This window comes from Rana temporaria, chromosome 1, assembly GCF_905171775.1.
Source record: "Rana temporaria chromosome 1, aRanTem1.1, whole genome shotgun sequence".
Lineage (NCBI taxonomy): Eukaryota > Metazoa > Chordata > Amphibia > Anura > Ranidae > Rana > Rana temporaria.
Window position 1 is genome coordinate 408,489,666 of NC_053489.1, and position 20,093 is coordinate 408,509,758.

The window sequence follows — 20,093 nt, forward strand, 5'->3', positions numbered from 1 at the left end:
TTAATGGTTTTAGTTGATGTATATGCAGAACCATTCAATTACCACAAAAGGTAAATAAACAAACTAATACGTTACCAGTAGTTATGAGTTTTGTCTGTTTGAGAAGCAAAGTCCCAAGAGGGACTTCTTTCAACCCCCTACATCTTTGCGTTCAAGATCACCTCCTTCCAGCTTCCTTCAGAGATCCTTTCAGAGAGTGAGTCCGTCCAGAGATAGAGAGCTCCCTCCTCACTGAACTCTTCCTACTTTTATCTTACTCCCAAAAGTAGGTGTGTGTCTCAGCTATGTAATCTATGACGTATGTGTTTGGATGGTTGTCATAGCAACCAAGTATAAGGCCATCTTGAACAATTAAGTATCTTAACCTGTAGGGGCAGTCTTGTTTATGGAATAATTTCTAATGTTGGTCACCGAGGCCTAATAATAATTTATGACCCCTTTTGACCTAAGCCTTGAAAAACACAATTAATTGTCAAATGATGTCAAAGAAATGACAATTAACCCAGAAATCCAGACTGGTTTTTGGCTTCAGGTTAATGTTTTGGGAAAATCTACCCACACATTAACTGAGACCATTAGTTAAATTCCTCAAAGCTGAAGTAATTTGAAATATAACTCTCAGCTTACACTTTTACCAATACAGCCCCCAATGTCTCTCACACCGTAAGAATATATATATACCTGCAGCTTTCTAATAATGATAATATCTATATATTTGACCACTTTCTTACCGGGCACATATACCCCCCCTCCTGCCCAGGTGAAATTTCAGCTTCCGGCACTGCGTCGCTTTAACTGACAATTGCACGGTCATGCAACGTGGCTCCCAAACAAAATTGACGCCCTTTTTTTTCCCACAAATAGAGCTTTCTTTTGGTGGTATTTGATCACCTCTGCAGTTTTTATTTTTTGCGTTATAAACAAAAAAAAGCAACAATTTTGGAAAAAAATTCAATATTTTTTACTTGTTGCTATAATAAATAGCCCAATTTTTTTTTCCAAAATTTTTTTTTCTCAGTTTAGGTCGATATGTATTCTTCTACATATTTTTGGTAAAAAAAAAAATCGCAATAAGTGCTTACAAAATATGGGACAGAATTATTATTATTATTATTATTTTATTTTTTTTACTAGTAATGGCGGCGATCTGCGATTTTTTTATTGGGACTGCGACATTATGGCGGACACATCGGACACTTTTGACACATTTTTGGCGCCATTCACATTTATACAGCGATCAGTGCTATAAATATGCACTAATTACTGTATAAATGTGACTGGCATTGAAGGGGTTAACACTAGGGGGTGAGGAAGGGGTTAAATGTGTACCTGTATTGTGTTCTAACTGTGGGGGGAGGGGGGTGACTGGGGGAGGTGACCGATGCTGTGTCCCTATGTACAAGGGACACAGATCCGTCTCCTCTCTCCCCTGACAGGACGTGGAGCTCTGTGTTTACACACAGAGCTCCACGTCTTGTCCCTGTAGCCGCCGATCCCGAGTGCCTGGCGGACATCGCCACCGCCAGGCACGCGCATCGGCATCTCGGGGACGCGCCGGGCGCGCGTGCGCCCCCCAGTGGCCGGAGGAATCCAGGACGTCAATAGACGTCCTGTTGGATATTCAGAGCCACCGTGAAGACGTCATTTTACAATGACCCGGTGCTCAAGTGGTTAACCAGTATATATATGAATTACTAATACCGATGTATTGTTAAGATATTTGAGGATCAACCCAACACCGCCAAAATTACCAGCGGTGAAAAAAGCTCTCATGTCACTTTTCTATCTGGAGAGGTTGGACACCATCGTGTTGAACTTTCGGTGCACCTCACGATTCTTTACGAGATGGCGAAAATCTTCGACCAAGAGGATTTGCAAACACTCGTGCAACCATTCCGCTATATGGACTGGTATCTCAAACAGAGCCTTGCAAACTCGTTAGGCAGCCTCAAAGTATCCAATCTGTCTGACCCTTCTGTGTTTCTGCCACCCTGAACCATGGCACCATATGTTAGTTGCCCCTTGGCGTTCGTGACTCCTTCTTACCCTTTCTATGTGAATATCACCCATTGTCACCTCAGCTGCCAGTTTAATATCCGAGGTTACTGTTTGTTTCATTATTTTAGCTCCTTATTGCATTTCTAATGTTCTGAATGTTGCTTCCGCTCCTTCAAGCACTGGGTTTTGCACTGTCACATCCTCTTGCTTATGTAACATTGTTATACAGGTAATCACTGTACCATTGGTTTAACTGTGCTTTTATTTCTATTTCATATTCCTATTTTTTCTTTACTTGTACGTGACTGTATACGGATCAAATTATTTTTGCCTTACTCCAGTGTACTGTGAAAATTCCAATAAAAATGTGTTTAAAAAAAAAAAGATATTTGAAAGAAACATAATTTAAAATAGACAATACCACATGAATTGTGAATAAGTGATAGGATAATTCTCCCCCTGTGATCAGTCAAACTTCAAGTGTTTTCGAGAAGCAAGATGATTTATTTCAAATGTGCCGGTACAGATGGATGAGATTTTCATGCTGAGAAGAAAGCAGAAGTCACATCCAGACACAAGGTGTGTGACCTTCTTTATAGAGTCAACAGGAAAAATACCATTGGCTAAAAGATCACTGGTGGCTCATGACGCAAAAAAGCTTTATTGCCAATCACAGTGCCTCTTTACAACTCTTAGCAAAGGTTGATTCAAGGAAGTAACACAAACAATAGAATTAGACCAGTTAAAGCAACATGTCTTTTAGAAGCCATTACAGAAACTAGAGTCCATTTTACATTCCTTTAAATAGTCACACAATGCACATAGAAAACTTTTCCAACATTCCCTCCTCTTGTGTGGCTATTTTATCTCAACACATTTCGATGATAGTCCCTGTGTTTTATGCACTTTCGGACTATACAGTATGTCATTAAGTTGAGCTCCAACGTCCACACAGGTCTCCTCGGAGGTGCTTTATACATTGTTCTTGAGATTGCAGTTTCGATCACTTTTTGTGAAAGTCATCGAACACAGGGAATGCAGCAACATCTGCAAGTGAGAGAAGATAGTCACCGCTCCAATTGGGTATGTGGATGAATCCGTATCCTCTCAGAGAAACCCAGGTGCCGGCAATGCACGAAGCAATTGTAGAAAGAAATGTTTGGACAGCCGCACTCTGGAAAAACCTTCTTGGTTGCCTTTTATTGATAAAAATTATCAAACACCACACATCACAGCAAAGACAGGGGCATACAGCTGACGTTTCGCACTACAATCAGTGCTTAATCATAGCTCTGAGCTATGAGTAAGCACTGATTGTAGTGCGAAACATCCGCAAGTGACCAGAACGGCCAAAGCCACAGCAATTGAGATCAAACATGATGCGATAAGTCCAGTCCATTTACCAAACCATCCTTCAAGCCAGTTTGTGAATGGATCATTAATACCTGAATTCTCTGCTAATTCATTCGATAGAGCAGTTAGTCCTTCCAGGGCTTTGGTCACAGTCCCTCCAGGAGCTGTATTATTAGGGATAAAGGTACAACACATGCTACCGAACATTTTGCATACCCCTCCTCTTTCAGCCAAATCATATCTAAAGCCATTCGGTTCTGCCATGCCATTAGAGAGGTTGGGCCCAGCTGTTCTGCTAGACCTTTTACAGCGTCCCTGGTATAGTTTACAAATCGTTGTTGGTTGTAGTATATATAGCTAATCCAGTCAACATTTTTATTTATAGTCACCCACCAGAAAAGAGACTCAAACCCAGCCGTTACCTGACTCCCGGCCTTAAACTCATTTGGCACCCCTCAAGGAACTCCAATCTCATCTATGTAGATCTGGGAGTCAAATGACCCTTTGGGAGAGGTGTCCCTTCGATACCGTTGGTGACTCTTAGTTTACGGGTGTTCTGACAGGATTCTCAGGGGCATAACCAGCTGGACCATAGCACAATCCCCTCGGGCATTGGCCGGGATCCTAGCTCGCAGTTTCTTATCCCCACACATCCACCAGACATCAGCTCTCTGAATGTCATGTTCCACCCAGTCACCATGTTCCTTGTTAATCCTCTCACAGCAGTCATCAGGCAGTGACCCAAGATCCACCGCGCTACTGTTCCCTGGGAGTGCAAAACAAGTAAAATTGCCCGGATACGTAGCAACCGCTGGAGGTATCTGAGGTCTCTGCACTGGGGGAAACAACAAACTCAATGTGTGACAGGTAGAATTTGTTTCTGGTTTATAACTCTTATTATACAACCGCAGCATACATTTTAAACCTTCTGGATCTGTATTGTAATCTAGAGGAAAAGGGACCGTTGCTAAATGTGGCTTGGCTCCGGCACAAACTAAACAGTTTTCCTTTTTTAGAGTTTTAACCGTGTACCTCAACCATTCTCACCACTCATTTTTTCTTGGTAGCCCGTCTCCAAAGCTATGACATCTTCTACTGTTAGGTTTTATTGGGTGGTAATACCTCGAGGAAAAATGTACCTAAAGGATCTGTTCCCGACACCCATGCTCCCATAAAATATAACCGTTGATCTTTTTTTTTTTAGGTTCTTTTAATGATATCAGAAATTGATTGCAATCTCTGCCAACTAAAATGGTATTAGTTACTTCTTCTATGAAGGTTAAGTTCAAGGCCTTCCCCGTACTTGCCCATTCTAGAGGTTCCTTCTCTTTCCAGTTTCTGCCTCCCCGTATGGATGTCTCCCCTAGAGTCACCAGTAGACCCAAGATAATTACTGTCCCTTTCATCCTAACCAGCTACAGAGCCCTGGGGGGTAAGGTAATGGAGTTCTTTGCCGGTTTGAGATAAGCCCCACCTTGTGCATAACCTCCCTTTGTAGCCGGACTTTACCAGAGCTCTGCCGCCAACTGACACTGCTCTGCCTGTAAAACCTTTTTGCAATGGGACTGGTGAGTCCAGGTAGACCTTTCTGCAATCCTTTTTCCTTTCACATTTGTACAATTCAATAAAATCCAATGCATTAAGAACAAAAAGTTTTTGAGTAGTTTGTGAAGCCATAGGCTGTACATACCTTATTTAACATCTCAGTCATCCCCCTGTTTGACACATGGGTTACTCCATGTGTCAACACTGCTGCATACCTAAATAGGGATTTTGGCAATACCGGTTTTCCTTCAGGTGATATGTAAATGTTATCTATCATTGTGCAACCTTTTGTTTTCCAATATTGTTTCTCCCTGGGGGTGCATTCTGCTGCATATCAGTAAGGACTGTATGATCTATCTCTATGATTTCCAGTTCTGTCATTATTTGATGTGTTTCTTGTGCCGCTATTTTAGCCGCTTCATCTGCTCTTTTACTTCCCTCCGAGATAGGGTCTGTATGTTTTGTGTGTGCTTGATATTTGCATATTGCAAGCTCTTTTGGTAACTGTATTGCAATGAAGTCCGTGTGTGAAATTGGCGTACCACTAGAGGTCACCATCCCCCTGTTTTTCCATTGTTGTGCAAAAACATGTACAGTTGAAAATGCATATTGACTATCTGTGTATATGGTTACAGATTTTCCTTTTGTAATTATGCATGCTCTTGTCAGTGCTATAAGTTCTGCTACTTGTGCTTAATAATGTTTTGGTAATGGCCTGGCTTCCAAGATTTCATCCTGTGTCAGTACTGCGTATCCGGTTACATTTGTGCCATCTGGATTTTTTTTATACTGGAGCCATCAAAAAAGTGTCATGTCAGGCTTAGATAACGGTACATCTTTCAAATCACTTTGTGGCAGTACCTTTTCAGCGATGGCAGCAGTACAGTTATGTTTATTGCCATCAGTAGGGAGCGGTAGTTGTGTGGATGGATTTAATGTAGTACACCTCTGTATTGTTAAGTGAGGTTGTGTCAAGAGTATTGTCATACAGAAAAGGTGTCGTGCTGGGCTCAAATGTGATATCTTTTGTTGTAAAAGAATAACCGATACTGCATGAGGTACTATAAATGTCAGCGGGTGATATAGTACTATAGATGCTGAGGCCTAAACTGCTTCGACTGCAGCTACCACTGCCTGTACACAGGGTGGAAGTGATCTAGTTACACTGTCTAGTTTTGTAGAATAGTAAGCAATTGGCCTCTGGCGCTCACCATGTGACTGTGTAAGTACTGATGTCATGTGACCTTCCCTTAAATCTACTGTTTGTTCGAAAGGTTTGTCATAGTCCGTTAAGGCTAGCACTGATTAACTAGAAAGGACTTGTTTTAGGTCAGTAAAGGCTATCCCTGTTTCCTCACTCCATTTTATAGCATCCTGTGGGGCCATGGGGTTACCATGTAAGGCATGGACCAATGGGGCAGTCAATATTGAATACCCGGGGATCCAAACCTTACACAAATCCCTCATGCCCAAAAAATACATCATTTGTTTTTTTGGTCTTTGGTCTCGGCACCTGTAGGAGGATTCAAATTCTCGCTTCATCCAGGTGCCGACCTTCTTTTGAGATATTATACCCCAAGTATTTGACCTGCTGTTGCCAAAATTAGAGTTTTAGTTTTATTTACCTTATGCCCTTGATCATGGAGAAAATACAACAGAGCCATTGTACCAGTCATACAAACCTCCTCCGAGGGAGACGCCACTAGAATGTGTCTACATGGAGGAGGAGCTGGCTTCCCCCTAGGGGCACAAATTGAGCCAAGTTTGAGGACATTGCCTGTGAAAAGATGGTAGGGGACTCACAATAGCTCTGGGGCAACCTGGTGGAGGTATATCAAAGAGGGGTGTTACAGGAGCTATCAGGACACAGAATAATCACCCCTGTTGTAAAAATGTATCTATTACAGAGGCTATACACTCCTCTGCTTCCTTCTATGGGACTCCTCTGTTTCCGCCTCGGCGGTGTACTCCTCTACATCCTCATCTCCTTCAACACTTTGCACTTTACTTTCAAAAAAAAATCCCATTGTTTTCAGATACTTCTCTGAATGTTTAGCATATTGTAAAACATCTAAAACTGATGCAGTTAGGTAAGTAACCATGTTTTTAACAATGTAATCTTTATGCTCCTGTTTTCACTGACACTCTCCTTGTCTTGTGTGTCCTGAATAGTGCATATCAGCCGTTGCTGATATGCACTATTCACATCCTCAGCTTCGGAGATCCCGGAGAACACTTTAAAAACCTCTCGTAGTTTATTTAGGTAGTAAAGTTTCAAGGATTGATCTGTTCAACTCCGAGATTATGCTGCTATCTGGAGAGATTAAGGAAGTAGGGTTAGGGTCTTGTTCAGAGGCGGTTCCTCTGACAGGGGTGGATGTCACAGGGAGGGTAGTACTCTGGGCAGTGGCTTGCACCTGAGGGAGAGGACCATTATAAGGAGGTGGTCTCTGGGTGCTACAAATGAAATCATCCTCTTTGTCCACTAGGGGAAGTTGGGCTTGGCATTTTTCTTTTGTTCTTCTAGCATGTTCAAGCCAGCATGCCACCATTTCTAACTCACACATTCTCTGATCTTAACAATTTAAGCTTATCCACCAAATTCTGGCAACCTTTTACAGTTAAATTATTCTTAAAACCAAATTTTATTTCCCATTTTGCACAGTATCTCATAAATGTAGGGTCTTTGTTATGCATACATTTCTTATCTCCTTCTAATGGTGCATTAGGAACACAACAGCAGAACACACAATACATCCCTTTACAGAAATTATTCCCCATGGTGCTCTGTTCTTTAGTAGTAGCAGTAGTAGTAGTAGCTTTAGTGTTGAGTTTAGACTACAAGACTGGTAATTCTACTCTCAAACCCCACCAAAATCTATATAAAACAACAAAGTCTAAATTCCCCAAACAGGAAACCTATGCACACAATCTATACCTCCCCCCCCTTTTTTGTTTTAGAAGTCCATTTAGTTTAAAACAAAAACAAACAAAAAAACAAAACAAACAAAAAAAATAGAGTGACCTGATCAGAATTAACGCGCGCACACACACAAAAGGGCCGGACAATTTCTTATCAGTACAAATGTCTGAAGGGAGGGGTTGGGGGAATTGAGCCCAGTGTCTAACCACAAGAATGCAGACACACAAAACATATAACTGCCTTAACAGACAAGTTCCCTGTCAGCATTAATCAGACTTTCTGTTAACGTGTAAAACACTGGGGTAGCAACCCTTGGGTCAGGATAACAATAAGAATACAGTAAAATCAAAAATATCAAAACACCCCACACTATGGGGAGAATCAAACAATTATTAAAACCCTATCAGACTTTCTGTTAACGTGTAAAACACTGGGGTAGCAACCCTTGGGTCAGGATAACAATAAGAATACAGTAAAATCAAAAATATCAAAACACCCCACACTATGGGGAGAATCAAAAAATTATTAAAACCTGTCTATGCAGCACTGTCCAAAAAATAATAATTGTAAAGTTAGCCATTTGAAAAAGAGAGAAGTAGATGATACGACACCACCTATTATAGAAAAATAAGTGATCACCAAGATGTAAGTAGGTCACGCAATCTGTTTAGATCACTCAGCTACTTTTAGCGCTTAAATTGTCGGGTCCTCAACCTTCGACATTCGGTATACCCTTCAAATCTTTTTTTTATCTGTCCTGGACCTCGTCCTGGCGACGTCCATTTTAATGCAGGCAACGCCCCAAATGCCTGTGACATCGGACTATTAAGATCTCATACAATCAATCTCAATGTCTGTTATTACAGCTCATCTATAACTCATAACCAGAATCAAGCAGAAAAAAGAAAAAAAAAGAATAGACTTAGAAAAAAATAAAATAAAAGTAATTTAAAGTATCTTACCTCCCAAACACACTAGAAGGACTGGATCACCGCAGGTTCGGAACCAGATGGTTGAACCCGGGTCCTGGTAGCAATCGGCCCCTATTTGACCACTAATGTTAAGTGGGTGGACTTATTTTCTCAGTGAGTTTTGAGATCCGATACTCACCGATTTCTGATCGATCAGAGCCATTGGTCCCGGGCTTTACGCATTGGTTGCGGCTGGAAGGACCAAAATGATAGGATAATTCTCCCTCTGTGATCAGTCAAACTTCAAGTGTTAGAGAAGCAAGATAATTTATTTCAAATGTACCGGTACAGATGGATGAGATCTTCATGCTGAGAAGAAAGCAGAAGACACATCCAGACACGAGGTGTGTGACCTTATTCATAGAGTCAACAGGAAAAATACCATTGGCTAAAAGATCACTGGTGGCTCATGACGCAAAAAAGCTTTATTGCCAATCACAGTGCCTCTTTACAACTCTTAGCAAAGGTTGATTCAAGGAAGTAACACAAACAATAGAATTAGACCAGTTAAAGCAACGTGTCTTTTAGAAGCCATTACAGAAACTAGAGTCCATTTTACATTCCTTTAAATAGTCACACAATGCACAGAGAAAACTTTTCCAACAATAAGCCCCATGGCTTCATTATACAAAGACAATACTATGCTGTTTTGTGTTAGCCCGTACCAACATCCTTTTATCTTGTTTATCTTACTAAGTGTCCAAAACCTTTGAGTTGTAACCTGGGGAGTTTGGTATAACCAGACTTCTTACAACCTCCCTGTAAGACATAAAATCATTGTATATTCATAAGTTTATGAACTTAATATAAACGTTCAAAGATCGTGAATTTGGAATAACCTCTTAAAGAGAAAGTAGAAATGGCTTTAGTATTGTTCATAGCATATCATTAGTTATGAACTTAAACTTTAGAGACAAAATGGTCTCTCTCTCGTTCATAATATACATGAATAAGAAAAATAGGAAAAATACATAATATGCATCATATAAAGGCCTATATGTATAGTCTTTTAACCCCAAATGTTCTGACAACCTAGTTGAAAAACAATTTTTTTAAAGCATAATACATATGCATGCAAATAATTAATATGTATGTAGAATAAACCCCAATCTATATTTCAATTACTAATCTCTATTTCATAATGTAATATGTGCTGTGTCTTGCCATTTCTTCATTCACACCTTTTCACTTCACGTCAAATGTCCTATTGCTCTTTATAATTTAGCTTGAATCATACTAAAGCAGTTAACTTACTGTCATGTAAATCTACTTCTTTGTATAGCACAGCAATTGACAATATTCTAGTCAGCCCAACTCCTTAAACTAGCTAATTAGTGAGTGTAATTTTTTACTCTGCCCTTTCATTCTTGTCACACATTCATGCAGTAACAATGTCCTGTCTCCTTCAGCTAAAAAACTTTTATTGCCTCCATCATTTCTCTGCCCTGACAGAACTACGATACTGGTACATGCTTCATCATGCTTCCCTGGTTCAGCAAAGACATGCCAAATTTTAATCAGTGTGTGTCCAACCCTGCTGGACAGAACTCAATCATTTCATTGACTTCTATCAAAGGGGAAAAAAAGGGGGAATACACTTATATTAAACATTTGAAACATAGCATTAAACACACATCCCTTAAAATCCAAAGTGGATTCAGTCCTAGAAATAGCATCATCATATACTCCTCATTACTAACAGAAGTGACTGCTAGCTATCATCCACAATCTAGGCCTATATTATTTACATATTATATGGTCATTGACATATGGCTTTGTGGTGATGGATCATCTAAAGTCAACACATTTCTTAAAGGAGTTGTAAAGGAAAATGTTTTTTCACCTTAATGCAATCTATGCATTAAGGTGAAAAAACATTGGACGCCGCTGCCCCCCCCCCTGAGCACCTGTCATACTTACCTGACCCCTCAAAAGTCCCGCGCGGTCCCGATATCCTCTTCGCCGCTCAGCCTGGCCGCTGATTGGCTAGAGCAGATGGATTTAGAGCAGCGCAGCCATTGGCTGGCGCTGCTGTCAACCACATCCAGTGACGCGGAGCGCCGAGGGGCGGGGCCGAGTGATACAGTGAGCGGCTATGGCCACTCGCTGTATCACGGGAGCGCGCCCACAATTAGTGACCACCATGTGAGCTCTCGCATGACTGTGGTGACTAATTGCGGGAAGGACCATAGACAGCCGCCGAGGGACTGCAGAAGACATGGATCGGGGGCACTCTGTGCAAAACAAACTGCACAGTGGAGGTAAGTATAGTAAGTGTTTGTTATTTAAAAAAAATGTTTTCCTTTAGTGACCCTTTAAGTAGCTTCTTAAGGACTGAGAACCGAGTGAGAAGGTAGAAACATTCACTAAATACAAAGAACAACTTTATTAAAATGTGCTTGTAGGTAAATTGTTAAATGTTATATATTTTTTGTTTACAAATGTTTTTTATTGAGACAAAGTAAAATATACAGTCATAGGACAGTACATAACATAAAATGAATGATAAAGAAACATTCATGCAAATAAAAACATAAAAGAAAAGAAAAGTATCGAAGCATACAAGATGACCAACAAAAAAAAAATACACTGATCAAGAATAGTAGACACAAAATCAACCTACAAAACCGTAGGGAAGGTATACCTGAAAGTACCATTCAAACATGGTCTGGTGATCCGGAATGGCCACTGTCACGTGGTAGTAAAATTTGCCTATGGGTTTTCCAACCACCCCATCTACTCTCAAACAAGTGCATCTTATCCCGTAGAGTATACAAGATCCTCACCATTAGCATAATCAAATCTATTCTGTTTAGAACAGAGGACAGGGGCACTCCCGGGGTCTTCCAATGCAGAGCAACAGCCCACAAAGTAGATATACAAATAGTGTGTATAAGACATTCCTCCTTACGGAAGATACCTGGGATCTTTGCCCCAAGAAGGCACATGGAGTGTCAGGAAAGGTTCAATTTATATAGGTCGGAAATTATGCCTTTGCCCCTGGGGGGAGTTACGGCAGATCCGCTCAAAGGGAGTAGAAGGAGAGGATGGGGACAGAGCAAAATGGGAGATATAAAAATGTTTTATTTGTACATAATGATAGTGTTCTCTAAGCGGAATCTGCTTATGTGAGCAGAGGAGGTCAAACGTGGCAAATGTATTAAATATTATATATTTAATATATGTTGTGGTCAAATGCTAATTTTTAGAGAGATTGCAAACACGCCAATACATGCAAGATGTTTGCATCTATGAACTAGGAGCTTTATACACAGGGGTTGAACCTTGAATGGTTTTCATAACAATGTCTATAATTCATATGTAGGTAATATATTTTCATCATAGCCCCTTTATAAGTCACCATTCACCTACGGCACTCCTTACCTACGATTAAGTGGCGTAGTTCAGCCACGCAACGCGTCAGGTGTTTGGAGAAGTGCCGTCGGTGACGTCTTTTCCGCTCGCGGCCGAGAGCAGAGATTAGCTGTCTGTCATTTCGTTTGTCTGTGAACCGTTTGCTGTTGCTGCTGGTGTTCAAAGATTTTAACTGTAAGTGATACTATGTGTTATTAAATGTTATTCCTACCTACTACACTATGGAGTTTTGCTTTATGCTTTATTGAGAGCGGCTGGGACCTTATGTGATGAAAATTACCTGGGACCTTATGTGATGAAAATTACCTGGGCTGCCCTGGATCCAGAGCTATCCCCTGCTGACCTTCATATTACCTAAAGGCTCTAATTAGCCTTTCATGAGGTGAGAGGCTAGTATTTACCTTCTAAATCTGCACTAGTACACGGAATGGATCGTGCATTGGATTGCAGCATCATCCTCTAACCTAGCACTATTGCACTTTTTGGGAATTTTTGCATCAAGCACTTTATTATTTGATCCACGTTCACTGTGATACAATTATCCTGTTTTTTGCATGGGAATTTTTTTGGGACACTTTGATTACTGGAACATTATTTATTTATTTGGCACATTTAATTAGTGCACCTAACTGGAACATTATTTATTTATTATATATTTATATTTTTTAGGCACAGACTGTATAGTGCACGTACTGTCATTTGGATTCACCATTTTACTACGTTTATTTGTGGTTGCATGGATTCACTCTTACAAATGCAATTATCCACATTTTGCTTCATTATATATGATTGTGTATGAACTCAAGACTTTGAGTCATAAATATTGTTTGGATCTCATTATCTTCACACATTCCCTCCTTCACATCATAGTCTTTGATGTGAGAGGAGTTTATAGAGGAATTTGGAGTGGAACACATTTTTTTGGACATTATCACACGTTGCTGTGCGTTTTTTTGGCCTATTATTATAGTATTATAGTGCACATACTGTCATTTGGGTTCACCCTTTTTACTAAGTTTATTTGTGGTTACATGGATTCACTCTTACACATGCAATTATCCACATTTTGCTTCATCATATATGATTGTGTATGAACTCTAGACATTGAGTCATAAATATTGTTTGGATCTCATTATCTTCACACATCCCCTCCTTCACATCATAAGTCATTGATGTGAGAGGATTATAAAGAGGAATGTGGAGTGGAACACATTTTTTTGGACATTATCACACGTTGCTGTGCGTTTCTTGTCTATTTTATTTATTTATTTACTGCAAGCGCCACTACACCCCCTCTTTCTTATATGCTGATTGGTGCGTGCGCACTTTCATGTAGTGGCTGCTGCATATATTTGTTTATTTATTTATACACTTTGTTTATTAGTTAGGTTACCCTAGGTTAGTTGTGGTTTTGCGCATTGGTTCCCCCCCTTTTATATATTGGAGTGCTTTTAAGTGCTGTCCTTTAGTTCATCTTTTTGTCCCAGTGTTTACCCATGGAGGTGGCTCCAGTTCAGTTGCTGCAGTCACAGTTTATAGGAGCGAACATCTTTAATGTAAGAGCAAGAGAATGTAACACCAAGGATCTCCAGAAGGTGTCCAATCTTTATTCAGTGATCACATCGTTACAACAGATTGCAACATTTTGTAGCCACGCAGGATCCTTCATTGGCATATAGATTATTTCCGGAAATATATCGAAGAAAGTATTAACCCTCAAGGGCTTCATTTACATACCTTTCTGACAATTAAAAACCCCACGAAGACTTTAAAACGTCTTGGGAGGAGGTACAAGTAGTAGTGCCAAACTTATGACACTCCTTGTACAACAATATAGTCTTCATATGAATCTTCTTGATAAAGAAATTGAATCTCTCAATGAGCAGAATCATGATGTTTTGGAAATGCCCAGCTTTAGTGGCAAATGGAAGGAGATAAGGGAGCGTTTGGAGACCATGAATTAGGAAATTGTGATTAAGAAACATAAGTAATTCAATATGGACAAATTAGCTGTTTCACAGGGGTATGCCTAAAAATTGTTTAACAAGGGTGGAGGAAGAGGTCAAGGTAGAAAACAGACTACCTCTGCACAACCACAAATGGATGAAACCACTGAATCAGATTCTTCATTATCTATGTTTTCTCTTTCAAAGGTGCACAATTGTCCATCGGGAGCACAACCACCAAGGTCGGGTAGGCGCACACGACACGCTGGCGGGTTTTCACCTTCTGACCGTAAAAATAATAAAAAACGCCCCGAGATGCCCTCTCAATTGAAGGAGCAAGTGTCTAGTAGCAACCTAACACCAACATTACAAAACATCCTCTCTAGGGGTTCCTCCACTAGTGAAGGCCTTTTAGACCCGCAATTGGTCTTGTCGGAGGCCAAAAAACAAAGCAATCCATGTTTTGTTCTTCGTCCAGGGAATCCTCAGACTCCCCAAATCAATCCGAATTCAACATTATAAATTTAACCACTTCAATTTTTAGTTCCATTCAAATATCGGTTATACAGATTGGTTTAGGGTTCTGCACTGCACAACCCATTAATATATCTGAAACTATTAAAGACGTATACCTTTTTGATCATAGATTAACCTATAAATTTATTTTTGATTCTGAGCGCAATCAGAAAAAATTGTATAAAGACCTTATGGAACAAATTAAGCATTTTACTATGGAAGAATTCAGAGCACTTAGAGATCATATGCTTCTATATGAGGAAAGCTCTGGCGTTTCCTCTTCTGCTCCTTCTCTTAAGACAGCATCACAGGTTGTAACACGCACCACTACCGAGACTCGGTTTAAACCAAAATCCTGTCATTTCCCCCATCCACTTACCTGTCCAAAAATATGGGTATTTCTTCAATTAATTATTAGGGATCTTAAATCCCAACAATGGTCCAAACCTCAGACAAATCTGACCGCAGAGAAATCTATGGCTTTGAAGTCACTCCAGTTCCATGAGGATAAAGTAATCAAGCCCTCTGACAAGGGTGGGAACATAGTTATGTCCCACCCCCAGTATCAGAGGATGTGTCTGAACATCCTTAGGAACAGTGACTGGCACTGTCGTATATGGAATGATCAAATTCCCTTAAACGCGAATGATTTACGACTGCTGTGTGTTGATGCCTACTTAAGGGGTCTGATTGACCAAAAACGTTGTCTATTTCAGCCCAAAATTTACACGGGTGGCTACATTTTATGCACTTCCTAAAGTGCATAAGGACCTCTCGGACCCCCCAGGTAGACCCATCATCTCCGGCAATGAATCCCTTACAGAGAAGGCTAGCAGATATGTTGATTCTGTGTTATTGCCTCATGTAACCAGCCTACCCTCGTATATTCAAGACACATCTGATCTCCTGTGACATATAGAGGGGACCCATGCTCCCCCGGGTGCTCTGCTCGTGGCGGTGGATATAGATGCTTTATACTCTAGTATCCCGTATGAGCAGGGCATCCGGGTGATCGGGTCAGGACCACTTGGCCACATAATCATTTTATTTTGGATTTGCTTAGATTTATCTTAACCCGTAATTTTTTCACCTTTATGGACAAGATGTACCTGCAAAGACAAGGGGTCGCAATGGGAACTTGCTGTGCCCCTTCTTATGCAAATCTTCATTTGGGTGGCTGGGAAAGATGAATATTTACTGACGAACAATTTGAACAATGGCTTACTAAGGTACTCTATTGGTTCCGCTACATCGATGGCCTGCTTATTATTTGGATGGGGTCCAAGGAAGAATTAATATCTTTCCTACAGATTCTGAATATGAATAAATATAACCTAAAATTCACCCACACCTTTAGTTCTAGATTTCTTTCCTTGACCTTACCATTATGATTAATGATAAGGGCAATCTAGTTATGACTTGTATCGCAAACCAAGTTGCGAGAACACTATCTTACACACTTCTAGTTTACACCCGACTCCCCTGATTTGTAGCATATCCTACACCTAATATTTACGCAGAAATTGTTTGACAGACAATGACTTATTATTCAAGCAGATCATTTGAAAAACAGATTACTGGCTAGAGGTTACTATAGAACACTTTAAAGAAAGGCTTTTAACCAAGCCAAACTTAGATCTAGATTGTGGATTGTGAATCTTTTGTATAAATCATCCTTAAAGACATCGGCTCAAACCTTTAAGTTCATCACACGGTTTTCTGCCCACGAGTCATGTTTATGTACATCTATGTCTCGTCATTGGCACCTTCTAGCCAAAGACTACACTTTCTAAATATGTACGTCAAGTACCTGAATCAGTATTTAGACGAGCAACTTCCTTACGGGATACCTTGACTTCTAGTCATTATTCCAATACATCTAAATCCAGGAGGGGAACCTACCAATGTGGGAGATGCAGCCATTGTCCTTGGAACACGGAGGGCAGTGGCATTCGGTTGCCCAATGAAAAATGGCATCAATCGAGATTATGCTGATTGCTCTACCCGAGGGGTCATCTATCTAATGACATGCCAATGTCATGCGTTTTATGTTGGCAAAACCATTTGTGAATTATGCCAGAGAATAAGAGACCATGTCTATTATTCAGGCTCTGGTAAAACTATTACATCAGTGAGGAGGCATATCGGTTTACATCATAGATATGACAAGAGTCTGGTTTCCTTCTTTGTACTCCAAGTGATCCCCCCCGTCCTAGAGGGGGTGATTGGGACAATATGATTTTGAGAGCCGAGACCCTATGGATAGAGAGATTATCGGCTACCAATCACCCTGGTATCAATGAGATAAACTCATATAAACCTTTTTTGTGATTGAGTTACTATCTTCCTGGGTAAGCCGTACCTTGTTGTATCCTGGTCCTTTGGTCTTTGATCGTTGATTTTCATTGTCCTTTATGGTGACCATCATGGTCTCTAAGCTATTTATATTGTCTCCCCCTTTGTTTGCTCGCTTCCATGAAATTGGATTTCCATGCTGTATGATGCCTCCCCCACTGTAGTTTAGCTACATGCATCCCTACCTGCGACGGTGGGATATTTACAGCCATCTTTATTTCTCTAAATGAAATTCAATATATTCACGCTAGTCTATTATGTATTCCTGTACTGTATTCCTTACCCTTATAAAAAATTCTTTGTATAAATATTTATCAAATGTTCTTTCCCTGTGCTGTGTCTGCCCATGGTTTGGAGTTGGGCTTCCCTGCAGTACTGGCCCTGACTACTGGGTTTCCTCTGTTCTGTGGGCGAGTGTGTGATCTCCAAGTCCTTGAGGACAGGCTGAACGGCATCCAGAGAGGTCTCTGGTTCTATTTGTAGTTCTTGCGGTACTGCGCTTGCGCTCCTGAATGCCAAGTATTAATTTAATATATTTATGGATTTTGTTTATTTTATTTTATTCAGCACCTCTGTGTCAGCCTTATGGCCCCTTGTTCCATCTTTGGCCACACCGCTGTTTTTCCTTGCTGTATGTTTATACTGGTGTGTATTATTTATATATACATATGCTGCCTATATCACAGCACCTTTTGGTCCAGTCTGCATGTTTTTACATGCGTTCTGTGCCCTGCTAAAGTAGGATCTATGTAATTTTTGATATTATTAGTTATGTCTCTTTTTCTAATCTTGACAGCTTTCTGTTTAATTTTGTATTGCGACCTGGCTCCCACACTCGCCCAGGAGACTGCCCCTTTGGGGCTTTGTGAGGTTCTTGTGTCTGGCTCTTTCTGCAGGTAGGCATTTTTCATCCAATTTGCCCAGGGTTGATATGTACATGGGTTGGAATACTGTTTTTTGATCTTACTATAATTGATTGATTTTTTTACTTGGCCCACGGCTGTAGCAGACAGTTGATGGTTCCATAGTGTGTCTGAAATCTTTTTCATGTATGAGACATGTATATCTATTTGCCATAAGAGGGGGAACCAATGCGCAAATCCACCTAATCAAGGATAATTCTAAAAAACTAAACTAAAATTAATAAACAGCAGCCACGACGAAAAGTGTTCACACACTCAAGACAGATATGAATATAGTTTGGTGTAATGGCGCTAAAAAAACACTACAAAACTTGATAAGGACTTAAAATAATAATCTCATCACTAGGCCCATAAGTAAATAAGGAAATAAGTACGTGGTGAATCCTCCAAAAGATGTGAGTAAAATGTGTTCCACTCTGGGTTAATCCTGGAATACCATCCGACATCCAAAAAAAATGTGGAGGGTATTTGTAGTGGTAAATAATATTACGTAACCAATAATGCGTGAACAACTGTGCCAAAATCACTGCACAATGTTGCAACAATAAAATCAAAAGTGAATAATGAAAACAGATCCGATATAATAAAACACCAAAAACACTAGTCTATTAAAGTGCGGCGTGCAATAATTAAAGTGCAAAAAATATTAATTCAAGTGATCCACAATAAAAATAACTGACATGCAAAAAACAGCATAAAGATAAATAAAAATGTCCAGTGAAATAATAAAGATAATAACGATGTCTCTAATAGTCCACCAATTAAAATTAGAGTAGAAGCAAAGTGATAATAATAAAGTGTTCCAGTGCATATGATGATAAAGAATATAAATTCATAAATGAATATTCAGTGAAAAAAGTTGTGCTCTAAATCACAGATCCTTGTATCCACAGCGTTCAGTGATCAAATGCTGGATATGCATGCATGTTTAAACTTCCACCATCGGGCTTCCCAGAAGTGTCGGACAGACTAGGTGTTCCAGCCCCTTACCTCAGAACAGCTTGTAATCAAGCCTCAATGGATATCTCCCGGGCAGTCTGCTGTTAATCCAGCACCTCAGTCTCACGATTCAGTCACAAATGCTTGCAGTCTCTCAGAGAAAATACAAAGCAACATTTTACTCACATCTTTTGGAGGATTCACCACGTACTTATTTCCTTATTTACTTATGGGCCTAGTGATGAGATTATTAGTGATGAGATTATTATTTTAAGTCCTTATCAAGTTTTGTAGTGTTTTTTTAGCGCCATTACACCAAACTATATTTATATCTATTTGCCGTTTTCATTATGTTTAAGTGCATTTACTTATGTTTATATGTTTATCTATTATAGAGATATCTATATGTGCACATTTTGAAAATATACTCCTGAAGAAGCAGTTACCGCGCGAAACACGATGAGGCAGAACTGTCAAGGGACGAACATCAAATCCCCTCCTACAAAGATGGTCACACGTCTGTGTATACAGTTACAATTTTGAGAAATTATAATTGTGTATTCTGTTTTCCCTGTTCTAAGGGACCACTTTTTTAACTCTTTTTTTTATAAATCTTATATTTTTGTATACGTGGTTTATGTGAGTCTTTACCGTACCATGAAAATCCAAAATTGCCTCAAAATCTCAGCTTTTTTTCCCTAACCTGATAGGACGAAGGTACATACATTTTTTTCTATATACTTTTCCAGTAGTGTTAATGAGGATCCTTTCATTGTTACATGCCTGATGAAGGGGTCCTGCGTGGCTCCAAAACTTTGCAATCTGCTGTAACGATGTGATCACTGAAAAAAGCTTTGGACACCTTCTGGAGATCCTTGGTGTGCTGGAGACATTGTGATATTTAACAATTTGATTGTAAGAATATTTTAATAAAGATTTTTTTCTGTAAATGTTGCTACCTCCTCGCTTGGTTCTCAGTCCTGAAGAAGCTATTTAAGAAACATGTTGACTTAAAAGGATCCATCACAACAAGGCCATATGTTCCAGACAATGTAATATTTAAAAAATAAAGGCCTAGATTGTGGATAAAAATTAATTCGCTATTGTCACACAACTGGGTGGGCTCATGGCACAGAGCCCACACTTTTTTGAAGCCAATTAACTTTGGAATACATGTGTTCCATGCACTACATGTAGATTAGGGGCCGGGCACATAGCACCCCTGCCCTTATGGACGGGCCGCCACTGT

The 20,093-nt window shown here is 39.9% G+C and overlaps 1 long non-coding RNA gene across 1 annotated transcript; it reads left to right on the forward strand.

Moving 5' to 3' along the window:
- Positions 1 to 17,695: 17,695 nt before the first annotated feature.
- On the forward strand, positions 17,696 to 19,794 carry LOC120924955. Its single transcript, XR_005746490.1, has 2 exons — positions 17,696 to 17,878; positions 19,240 to 19,794. It is a non-coding gene; the product is annotated as an uncharacterized LOC120924955 (long non-coding RNA).
- Positions 19,795 to 20,093: the final 299 nt, after the last annotated feature.